This window comes from Phocoena phocoena, chromosome X, assembly GCF_963924675.1.
Source record: "Phocoena phocoena chromosome X, mPhoPho1.1, whole genome shotgun sequence".
NCBI classification, from domain to species: Eukaryota; Metazoa; Chordata; class Mammalia; order Artiodactyla; family Phocoenidae; genus Phocoena; species Phocoena phocoena.
The window spans coordinates 63,754,938-63,767,406 of NC_089240.1; the positions used below are offsets into that span (position 1 = coordinate 63,754,938).

A 12,469-nucleotide genomic window follows, 5' to 3' on the forward strand; every position below is an offset into this window, starting at 1 on the left:
GTTTTTGTCTGTGCTTAGACTAAATTATGAAGCAGCTTTGCTTTGTCTCACTTTTTGATGTTCTCAGAGTAACATTGTCTGCTGTGGGTATTTTGTGAGATTGTTTATGTCCAGCAGGAGAACAACAGGTTTGTGTCCTATCTGTGAGTGCCAAGCAAGGTTTCAGATGTAAGGGGCTGCTTTTTTTTCCTTTCTCGTATGTGACTACTTAATGCCATTCATTAGTTGTAACTAACTTGGCTTTAGGCAAGTTACTTTACTTCTCTGTGCCTCAGTTGCCTCACCTATACTTAAGGGAAATGGAATTAAACACAGGGTAGTTGTGGGAACTAAATGGAGGAATATACATAATGTCCTTAGAACAGGGCTTGGCACATAGGTGGCGTTCGTTGAATATGGGCTATTATCCATTTCTCTCTTCTCAAGCAGACCATTTAGCATGAAATTATAGTTATGTATTGATATATTCTCTCTTACTAGACTACGAGCTCCCTGAGGGCAGCAATAATGTCTATTGTCATAGTAATAATAAATAACTTTTATTGAGTGCTTTCAATATGCCAGGCACTATTGTTAGTTGTAGTTACTCCAAGAAAACTTCTGAGGCTCCATTCCTACCTGTAGGCTAGCCTGAGTGTCCTCCCCTATGCTCCCACAGCACCCATGTTTACCTTAATCACTATACTCAGCATATGATACTGACGCTGTCTGCTTATGTGTCTTCTTCCCTTTCTAGACTGTTCACCTATAGAGGAGAGAGCAGGTACTTTTAAACTTTACAGATAAAAATTGTATATATTTAGGTGGACAATGTGATATTTTAATATAGGTATACATTTTGAAATGATTACTACAATCAAGATAATTAACACATCCAACACCTCACATAGTTATGATTTTGTTTCCTTTTTGGTGTGGTGAGAAGACTTAAGATCAAATCTCTTGGCAAAGTTCAACTATAAAATACAGTATTATTAACTATAGTTACCATGCTGTACCCTAGATTTTAAGAACTTACTCATCCTGTATAACTGAATCTATATACCCTTTGACTAATAGCTCCCCATTTCCTCCACACCCAGCCCCTACCAAACACCGCTCTATTCCATTTTTGAGTTCAACTTTTTTAGATTCCACATGTAAGTGAGATTATGCAGTATTTGTCTTTCAGTTTCTGGCTAATTTCACTTAGGATAATGTCCTCCAGGTTTATCCATGTTGTCACAAGTGGCAGGATTTCCTTCTTTTGTAAGGTTGAATAATATTCCATTGTGAATGTGTAGGTGTGCGTGTGAGTGTGTGTGTGTGTAATTCTTTATCCAATCATCCATCGACAGACATTTAGGTTGTTTCCGTATCTTGGCTGTTGTTAATAATGCTGAAATGAACAGGGATATCTTCAAGATACTGATTTCACTTGAAAGCAGGTACTTATAACTTTGGTACCTATGTCTGAGCACAGTGCCTAGCACAACAGAGGCACTGAATATAAGGCATTGATCAGATTTTCACTACATTCTTTGCCTTGTCTGAAGTGGAACTCAGGTCAACGCAGCTGTCTTAGCTGCCTTGTCTTAGCTCACATTGCCCCTTTCCCTGGGGTTTTATTGACTAAAAATGTAACAAAGGATCTCTTACATAGTGTTTTCCCTATAAGGTAGATCTAAAGGAGAGAGTCACCATAAGACTTCAATACAAGAAGGTGCCATTTGGGAACAACTAGCCCCTGCTATTTAGCAGTCAGTTGTAGCATGTCCATTGGGGCAAAGTGGAATAATGAAGGAGTATGAGACTAGGACCCAGAATCTTTGGTTTTGACTTTAATTTTGCTGTTGACAAACTGTATAATGTTCAACAAAGCACTGAACCTCTCTGACTTTCAGTTTCTCTATGGCAGAAATGGAGAGAATAATCTCTTTATTCACTGGCTAATAGAGCTTGATAGCAAGATTAAAAAGAGCTTACTGGAATTTCTCTTTGGGGAAAATATTTAACTCCTCCATTATTTCCATGTTGCATGCCTGGATGATTCTTAGCCTCTGGAACTGGTGTTCCAAAATGGTCACAGCCTTTCAGATGCCAAGCAAGTGCCATGGGTATTGTGATTTTTTAGCCTGCCATACTCCCTAACAGTCCCACAATTCAGCCTGTTCCCAGTGAAGGGAACTATAGTGTCTGGAAACTTTGGGGACATAAGAGGTGCTTCTTTCCTGGAGTTGGACCCAGAAAGTTTCTCTCCATTATGCTGAGGACAGACATAGGATGTTTTTCAGCTCAAATTTGTTTTCTACCTTAGCCCACAGGGATAAAATAAGGTGAATGACAGAATAACATTATCGCAGTATCACATGCATATACAAGGGAGGAAACTACCATATTATTTTTCATATAATGTACCACCATTGTGCCCAGAGACTATATAACCATCATAATAATGGCCTCTGGCTGGGACTTTATGGCACCTTTCCCTTGCAAATTCCAAAGAATGGACCAAAGGAACTCGGGGGGGGGGTACAGATTTGAGAGGGCAGTGAATTGAAACCAGCATTAGCTGTTCCTCGTGTTTGAAGGGCAGTACCAGAACACTGAGGGCTCCCATTAAATATTTGAGGGGCAGCACCCAGCACATTGAGGGCTCCCATTAAATATAATGGAACTGACAAATTGCCTCAATACTTCCCTCCTTTGTCGTAAATAGCATTAGAAAACTATAGCTCTCTCCCTCCTGACAATAGACAGACATGTCACTTTTTTTCTTTCAGTAACCCTAGGAGGAGCAAGGGAATCTTCATTTATGAGTTATTCAGTTAGTGTTTGTTTGGGACCCTGTATTAGGTCTCAGGAGGAGAAAACAGAGACAACTAAAGACATAGTCTTTACCTCAAAGAAGCCTAAAGTCTATTAGCCTAGGGATGGAAACACAGGAGAGCAATACTCTCAGGCAGTGCAGAATGAGGGCTGAGTGAGAGGTGAGAATAAGTCAGGGCCTTTTTGGTCAGGAGGCCAAAGGAGTTTGGGGTTCCCCAGGGCATGTGCCAGGTAGGGGTGTCCCTGGGGGAGAAGTAGGACTTGCTAGGCAGTGAGAAGAGCATGAGCTGAGGAAGTGCTGAAGAGGAATGGTGAGCAATGTATTTGGGAATCAGTGACATGAACATCATGGCTGGAGCCAGGGCTTGCTCCAAGGAGGAAGCCAAATTTGGATGGGTTGAATGGGGCCAGACTGGGAAGGCTTTGGAACTCTAGGACATTTTATCCTTGAATTCTCACTCTCTACTTTATAAACGTGGAAAATAAAGGTCATGGTCACATATTAGGTAGCTAGACGAGGCACTGAACCTTAGTGTTTAGATGATAACAATGATGAACATTTGTGATTTATGATGGACGTTCACATACATCATGTCATTTGTTCATGACAATTTATTAAAAAACAATGCCCCACTGTGGACATTCCCTTCCTTGAAGCCTTAAAACAAATAAACAAACAAAACCCTTTGCTTGAATTCATTGTTCTTTGAAGGTAGAGCTGAGTTGTAACATCTGGGCCCATAAATCAAAGCCAAATGAGTTAAGTGCTGGTTCCAATTAAGTGTGTCTGGGGTGTCCTGCCCCCATTTTCTCAGCATGCTCAGCTGCTGTGTTCAAAGCCAGCCTAGGCAAGGACAGCTTCTCCCATTGAGCACTTTCTCAGGATGAGCCTTTGAAACATGCTGGGACAGGCTGCATGACTCAAGGTTAGGGAACTGAGGTCTGGAGAAAACCATTTTCATCTTCAGTTGCCAAGGGCCATTGAAGAAGCCCCAGATGAAGGCACAGGTCAAATGTTTGTGGCCTAGCAGCACTGAGGAGGGCCTAAGCAAGGTGGTAGTAGGGGTGTTGGTGGGTGGTGAGTGTGTCCAGACTTAGAGCAGGACCATGGACAGAGATCATCAGGCATCTTTAACCAGATCCCACAGTGAAATGCAGCTCTCCATCATGCGGCTGGGCATTCTGTGTTCTGCAGATAATGTATGGAACGTGTGATGTGGGTTTTGAGCTTCCTTGGGTTGGGCACCATCAGACTGCCCTGCACAGTGTGATCTTTCTCTCAGGCACGGACTCACAGGCCTTATTTAGTGTGGGAGGTATTAGTAGTGCCAAATGTACACTGTTGGAAACTGCAATGTAGTCTTGTAGTTTGAACAGTAGCCTTAGAGTAGAGACCCAGTCAGACTGAGCTCAACTAGCCTTAGAAACATCTGGTTCAAGGCTTCTTGGACATGGTTCCCTGTTCTCCTTTAAGGAAAGGATCTTAAAGGATTCCTCTTAATATAAAATCCGGTACCCCAGAGTATACCTCATTCCCTGACCGCCACCAACCCAGGCAAAGGGAAGCAAGCTGAGCTGTGTTGTAGTAGAAAAGCACTGGACTTGAATCAAATGACCTCGGGTTCTGCCCCTTAATAGTGTAATCCTAGATGGCTTACAGAGTCTTCTCAAAGCCACAATCTCTTCATTTGTAAAAAGGGGCTAACAATTATAATCTCTACCTCACAGAGAGAAGTTCATGAGTTAAGGTGTATGAAAACACCTGGCAAAAGGCTTGGCATATACAAGCATAAAATAAATATGTCTGCTTGTGCATGTATTCCAGAAGTTCCTGAAATCTCCCTTTCTGCTTTCCTAAGTCATTGATGAAGTCATGAGTTTCCTTCTATCCACGCTAGTATTTCCTGTTGTATCTTCCTTTTACTCTGTTCATAACTGCTGCTCCTACTGCTGATGTTGATAATGGTGGTGATGATGGTGATGGTGATAGTGTAATGTGGTGAATAATGACTGTCTCAGATCATGGAACAAATACTACAGGTAAAAGGAGAGTGAGAAAATATTACTTTAGGAAGGAAACAGAAGCTCTGGTTGAATTTGAGGCCTGGCCTTCCCTGAACTAACCTCTCCAGCTCCATCCATATAGGCAATCATGTCAAATCCCCAAGGACATTGCACTGGGAATTATGCAGCAAAATATGTGGTCCTAATTAGATCCTGCCCAGAATGGAGGATGTGTTTCAAAAGAGCAAGTGCAGAACAAGGCAAGAAAAGAGATGTTCCCATCCATGTAACACAAATGCTCCCTGAGCACCCTCTTTGGCTACATACAAACCAATCCATTGGCATCTAGGAAATGTGGAGTCAACACACACACACAGAGCAGTCAACGAGTGTCCTCAGCTTTGTTAAATAACAGGGTATTCTCTCTCATTACTTCAAACCTTCAGAATCTTCAATGGCTTCCTAAAGTCTGAATAACAAAATGTCAAAATCTCTAGGCTAATAATCATGAAATAGTTCCAGTATCTTTCCAGCTCTACATAGCTGGCACTCCAACCACAGGACATTCTCCATTTAATATGTCCATGTCTTTCCTTATGCTGTTCCCTCAGCTTGGAATTCGCTTTGTGCTCTTCTGCACATCAAAATTCTTCTCTTCGGCAGTGCGCTCAGTGGTCCCCTTGATCTGTCTCTTGCTTCAACAGTGTTTGGATGGAACAGACCCAGGGATGCCCTTTGCTCCAGCCTCTGACCACCCTCCAACCCTTTTTCCAGTCGCAACCTTCGGAGTCAGCCGCTCAGCTATCCTTGGTCACCGGGACCAGCCAACACCATTTTTTGAGCTTAACTCCTTATTACCGATCAACCATGAGCTCCCAGATTCATCAGAATTATTCCACCGAGGTGTAGGCCACCGACAACCACCTGGTCAACATGCGTCTGCAGGCCTCCTACACCTACCTCTCTCTGGGCTTCTATTTTGACCTCGACGATGTGGCTCTGGAGGGCGTGGGCCACTTTTCCCGCGAATTGACCAAAGAGAGGCGTGAGGGTGCCGAGTGTCTCTTGAAAAGGCAAAACCAGCACAGCGGCCATGCCGTCTTCCAGAACGTGCAGAAGCCATCTCAGGATGAGTGGGGTAAAACCCAGGATGCTATGGAAGCCGCCATTAACATGAAGAAGAACCTGAACCAGGCCCATTTGGATCTGCATGCCCTGGGTCCTGCCTGCGCAAACCCACATTTCTGCAACTTCCTGGAGAGCCACTTCCTAGATGAGGAGGTGAAGCTCATCAAGAAGATAGGTGACCACCTGACCAACTTCTGCAGGCTGGCTGGTCCCCAGGCTGGGCTGGGCGAGTATCTCTTCGAAAGGCTCACCGTCAAGTATGACTAGGAGCCTCTGGAGCCCAGTGGCCTTTGAGGAGCCCCTTTGGTGTCAGGGCTTCTGCCTGAAGCCCGTCTCTGCAGCCACCAGGCAGTTTTTAACCACCCTGAAGCCCTCTCCCAAGCCTTGGACCAAATGGAAACAATAAAGCTTTTTGCAGCAGCTAAAGAAGAAAAAAATCCTTCTCTTCCTTTAAGGTCCTTGAAGTGTCATGTCCTTTCTAATGCCTTTCTTTAATCCCCCTGTATTACTTTTCTAGGACTCCTGCAACACTTTACCACAAACTTGGTGGTTTAATAGAAACTCATTATTTCATAGTGGAGGCCAGAAATCCAAAATCAAGGTGTCGGCAGGGCCATGCTCCCTCCAAAGCTCTGGAGGGGGATCTTCCCTTGCTTCTTCCAATTTCTGGTGCTCCTGGTGTTCCTTCACTTGTGGCAGCATAACCACAATCTCTGCCTCCATCTTCATATGACCTTCTTGCCTGTATCTCTGTATTGCTCATCTTATATGGACACCTGTCACTGGATTTAGGTCCTATCCGGTCAATCCAGGATGGTCCCATCTTGAGATATGTCACTTAATTAAATCTACAAACACCCTTTATCCACATAAACATAAATTCACATCTGCAGGTATCAGGGGGTTAGGACTTGGGTGTATCATTTTTTGGGGGCGTCACCATTCAACCCACTACATCCTCTAAGACCAAATCAATATCCCCTTCTTTTGACATTACACAGCATATTCTCCCATCTATATTAGAGATTTATGAATACAGTTCTGTCTCTCTTACCAGAGGGAAAATTCTTCAATGCCAGGGACTATGTCTTATTCATCTTTGTGTAATTCATTACTTATCCCAGTGACTGACATATAGTAGGTATTCAGTTGGTTATTGTTGACATTTTAAAATGGTTAATTTACTTTCTACTTCTGGCATAGAGGGAAGAAGCTGTGGAAGGCAGGCTTGGGGCAACAACGTGCTACCTAACTATCAGAGTTATGATTTAGAATAAGTGCCTGCCTCTGGGAAAGTATTAGCTCCCCTTTCACAAGGAGGCACAAGTATTATAATCCAAACAGCAAGGATTTCTTGAGAATTACCAATTCAACCTATACTTTCTCCCTTAGCATTTACTGATTTATTTAAGTATTTACTATTCAAGTAAATTATTATTCAAGTATCTATCTATCTACCCATCTATCTATCATTCGTTCATTCAGTTAATTGACCCCCTATGTGCCAAATGCTAGGCTAGGCCTGGTATGGAGATACATAAACCCACAAGATATAGATATTGCCCGTTATGAGCTTTGTGTCTATCCAGAAAGGAAACATATACATATGACATTTATGGGGTCAGATATAACCATCTGCAGGTAGGTGTGACTGAAGGACTACTGCCAGATAAGTTAAAGAGTCCATTACCTCAGTAGAACTTAGAAGCATGGACTCATCCAAGAAAGCCTACCATTTTTTCCAGAAACTTTCTTTCTCTTTGGGCTTCCCGTGAAACAATATTAATTACCCAGGGCACATATATACTGCCCATTTCATGGATCAGAATAAAACATGCCTAATTACCAAATTCTATCTAACTACCAACCCTTTAAAAAACAAGAGTAACCCAACTCTTTATTCTATAACAAATCCCAGGAGGTTAAGGCAGACCACCAGGAAGTTTGTTTGCATGGTGTCCCCTGGACATACACCACCACCCCCACTCTGGGAGACACTGTGAGTAGGACTTTGGAACTTACAATCCTGGGTCCCAGATGCTGCAATTAAGATGCTTGAATAAAGCAGTAGAGTTAAAGGCTGCCTGAAACTCCTGGAATGAAGTAGCAGAGAGTGGAGTAAGGAGGGGAAAGTGGAAGGATATATGTTTCCCTTTGGGGCCCAGGGGCAAAAAGCTAAGAAGGTAAGAATAGGATGGAGGTTGGGTACAGGGAAATAGTACTGCTCATATATCCCCCCACATAAACTAATAAAAAGTAGCCATGGGGGTGAGGGGATGGAGTGGGGAGTCCCAGCAACAAACTGACTGGAGGAGGGCTTGGAGTCAGGTGGCTGAACACTGTGATTGAAAACTAAACTCTTTTTTTAAACATCTTTATTGGAGTATAGTTGCTTTACAATGGTGTGTTAGTTTCTACTGTATAACAAAGTGAATCAGCTATACATATACATATGTTCCCATATCTCTTCCCTCTTGGATCTCCCTCCCTCCCACCCTCCCTATCCCACCCCTCTAGGTGGTCACAAAGCACCGAGCTGATCTCCCTGTGCTATGCAGCTGCTTCCCACTAGCTATCTATTTTACATTTGGTAGTGGATATGTGTCAATGCCACTCTCTCACTTCATCTCATCTTACCCTTCCCCCTCCCCGTGTCCTCAAGTCCATTCTCTACATCTGCATCTTTATTCTTTTCCTGCCCCTAGGTTCATCAGAACCATTTTTTTAACATCTTTATTGGAGTATAATTGCTTTTCAATGTTGTGTTAGTTTCTGCTGTATAACAAAGTGAATCATCTATACGTATACATATATCCCCGTATCTCCTCCCTCTTGCATCTCCCTCCCACCCTCCCTATCTCATTGCAGCACTATTTACAATAGCCAGGACATGGAACCAACCTAAGTGTCCATCGACAGATGAATGGATAAAGAAGACGTGGCACATATATACATGGAATATTACTCAGCCATAAAAAGAAACAAAATTATTTGTAGTGAGGTGGATGGACCTAGAGTCTGTCATACAGAGTGAAGTAAGTCAGAAAAAGAAAACTAAACTCTTGAGCTTTCCTGTGGTGCTGCAGTTTTGGCCCATGAGATTTATAATAATACCAATGCACACTTGTATGGTGCTTTACAATTTATAAATTTATTTCACATCTACTATCACATAGCCTTTAAAGGTTGAAAAGAATGACTAAATTCACACCTCCTCATGATGCCAGAATTCCATATTAACCATTTCATTTGCTTCTCATACAATCTTAGTGAAGAAAATGATCATTAGCATTATACTTACCATTTAACAGAAGAGCAACCGAGCCAAGAGGGGCAAGTGACTTGGCCCAGTCACATAGTTGGTAAGTGATGCAGTTGAACATTTACCAGAAATACTGAACGACTTGCTATTACCAGAAGCTGTGTGTTCTTTCATGCCTCTATGCCTTTGCAAGAGTGCTTTGTTCTGCCTGGTACGGCCTTCCCTCCTTTGGTGATCTGCTGCTCACCTGTCAAGGCCTAGTTGAATGCCACCTCCTTACCAAAGGCCTCCCTGACTCTTCATACCTTCCCTAAAAGAATGAGTGGCTATCTCCTCTGAGCTCTTACAGTACCTAATATAGTATAAATCTCTATTAAAGTACTTATCTTAGTGTATTACAAATATTTGGGCATGTGTCCACTCTCACACTGAACTGAGAATTCCTATCTCCTTGAAGGCAGGAACCTTGCTTCCTTCTCTTTGTCTCTCCATTCTTCAGACAGTACTAGGCACTTACATTTGAAGAATAAAATGTCTAAATAAGTGAATGAGCTGAAGATTTTATGTATACTTTTATAACAGCCATGGCCCCATATCTCCAAAGAAGTTGGTTCCCTCTTGAGCCTAGCTCAGTCAGTCAACATGTTTATCAAAAACCAGATGAGGTTGGGCTAATCGCCAGGCTCCTCATTTAATATGAGGTCACCCTGACCGGGACCACTGTCTCTACAAGAGGTTCAGTTCCAGGATTGGTGTGACCCTGAAGATAACCCATCCCACAGAAAATGTCCTCATGTCTCCCTGCCTGAATTTAGGTGGCCATAGAGAGGGAGAGGAGGTTAGAATGGAAACAGGAAGAGAAAAAAAGGACAGTAGGGAAGGAAAGAGAAGGGAGACAAGGAGGGAAAGATGCTGGAGAGGAGAGAAAGAACTAGGAGGGAGGGGGATACCAGAAATAAGCAGATGTGCCACCTTAAATCAGATGGTGGATGTTGTAGGCATTAGCTAATTGGTACCATCCTCATGTAAAATAATATCAATTGAGTTCTAGTCATGCACTCTGACTTTAACAATGAACACCTGTGCCCTTTACACTTTGCAAGGATAGTAGCAAGGTACAGTTGACATAAGCTCTGGTGTGAAGCAGATATGTATTCAAACCCTGAACTGTGTGACTTTGGGCAAAGAACAACTCTCTGAGGCTCATTTTCCTCATCTTTAAGATAAGGATAATATCTACCTTGTAGGGTTATCTACCTTACGAAGATTAGTGGGACTATACAAAAAGTGCTTGGTAAATAGACAGTCAGCAAATGACAGCTACTATTATTATGTGCTTTCAGGAAGCTGCATAGTGAAAAAACGCAGACTTTGGAGACAGACCAAGGTTTGGATTCTATTTCTGCCATTTACTAGCTAGATTTCATATCCTCCTTCTGAGACATTAACTCCGTCACCCTTTGAATTGCTACCTAGGCAGTGTAGTATAAGAGTTAGGAGCATGGTCTCTGGAGTTTTAATCCTGGTTTATTGTGTGACCTTGAGTAAATTACCTAACAACTCAGAGCCCTAGTTTCCCCATTTGTAAAGTGGGAGGAATAATAATAGTACCAATTTCCTAGGGTTGTTGTTAGGATTAAATGAATTAATTTATGTCAAATTGTTTCTGGTAGATATTAAAATCTCAAAAATAGTACCTATTGTTATCCTAAAATACTTTCCACACTCACCATCTCATTTATTTCTCACAGTATCCTGTGAAAGGTGTATTCCATCCTCATTTTACAGGTAAGAAAACTGAGGCTCAGGCTTGTTCAGACTCATAGGTAGTAAGTGACAAAGCCCAGACTAAAAGATGTTTGCTCAGTAGCTTTAATGTCTCCGTCTTCTCCTCTACTTTAAACCCTAATACCTACACTATTTCTCAGTGCTTTGCTTTGAATGCCATGCAGTGTGTCAGGTGTGCCAGGAACTCATTCTGGAAATGTGATATATACTCATTCTCTACAGACATGCTGATGGGCTTTGACTTGACTACTTGTTAGAGAAGACATGACTTCTAAACATTCAGCTACATATCACCTTCTATGAAAGCTAGATCCACCGCTTCCCTGCTTTGCAGAAGTCATTGAATATTGCCTTCCTCCGGAAATCAGAATTCTCTTCCTTTGCACATTTGGTCATCCTGCCAACATGCTTTCACTTTTGTCTGACCTAATCAGCTAGAATTTAAAGCTCTAAAATATTATTTTCCACAAACACACTTGTAACTCAGCAAAGTTGGCTAAAAACACATTTCTGTAAAGAAAATTCTAATTCTCTTGACTTCCATTATAAAGTTGAAGGCGTGTTCCCATAGAAACGGTCCCCACAAAACACTGAATCAAAGCTTTTGGTGAAGAAGGGTCAACTATGCTGTGTTGGCAAGGACTGGGCAAGACTGGGCAGTGTGTGAAATGATGTATATGAAAACAAAGTGCTATATAATTAGAAGATAGTACTAGTAGTGAGAGCAGTACAAGCATCCACTCTTGGCCTCACAGCCATTCTTACCTACTTTCAGCTTCTGGAAAGTAGTAGGGGCATCCCTACCTTAGATCTTTGCAAGCTGCACTCTACCCCCCTTCCCAATACCTATCATGAGCACTCCCTATCATGCTTTGTTGTTTTTTGAACTCCATAGCACTTACCATCTAACATACCAATTGTTTTACATTTTTAAGTTGTTTATTTTTGGCCCCTCTCTCTTTAGAATGTAAGCAACATAACATGGGTTTTCTTTGTTTTTTTCACTATTGTATCCCAGCACCTGGAACATCTTGCCTGATACATAGTAGGTGTTCAATAACTATTTTGTGTGCGTGATGGTTACCTTTACTTATTTATTTTTTATTGACATATAGTTGATTTACAATGTTGTGTTAGTTTCTGCTGTACAACAAAGTGATTCAGTTATACATATGTATACATTCTGTTTTATATTCTCTTCCATTATGGTTTATCACATAATATTGAATATAGTTCCCTGTACTATACAGTAGGACCTTGTTGTTTATCCACTCTCTATATAATAGTTTGCATCTTCTAACCCCAAACTCCCAATCTATCCCTCTCCCACCCTGTCCCCGTTGGCAACCACAAGTCTGTTCTCTATGTCTGTGAGTCTGCGATAACTATTTGTTGAACAAAGGAAGGGATGAATGAATGAACGAATGATGACTATTGCTCCCTCTGTCTGAAAATCTCATCTCTCTGCCTCAACCCCCT

The 12,469-nt window shown here is 42.0% G+C and overlaps 1 pseudogene across 1 annotated transcript; it reads left to right on the plus strand.

Moving 5' to 3' along the window:
• Window positions 1-5,476: 5,476 nt before the first annotated feature.
• Window positions 5,477-6,361, plus strand: LOC136142512 (ferritin light chain pseudogene; annotated as a pseudogene). Its single transcript, XR_010657825.1, has one exon. The product of XR_010657825.1 is annotated as a ferritin light chain pseudogene (transcript).
• Window positions 6,362-12,469: the final 6,108 nt, after the last annotated feature.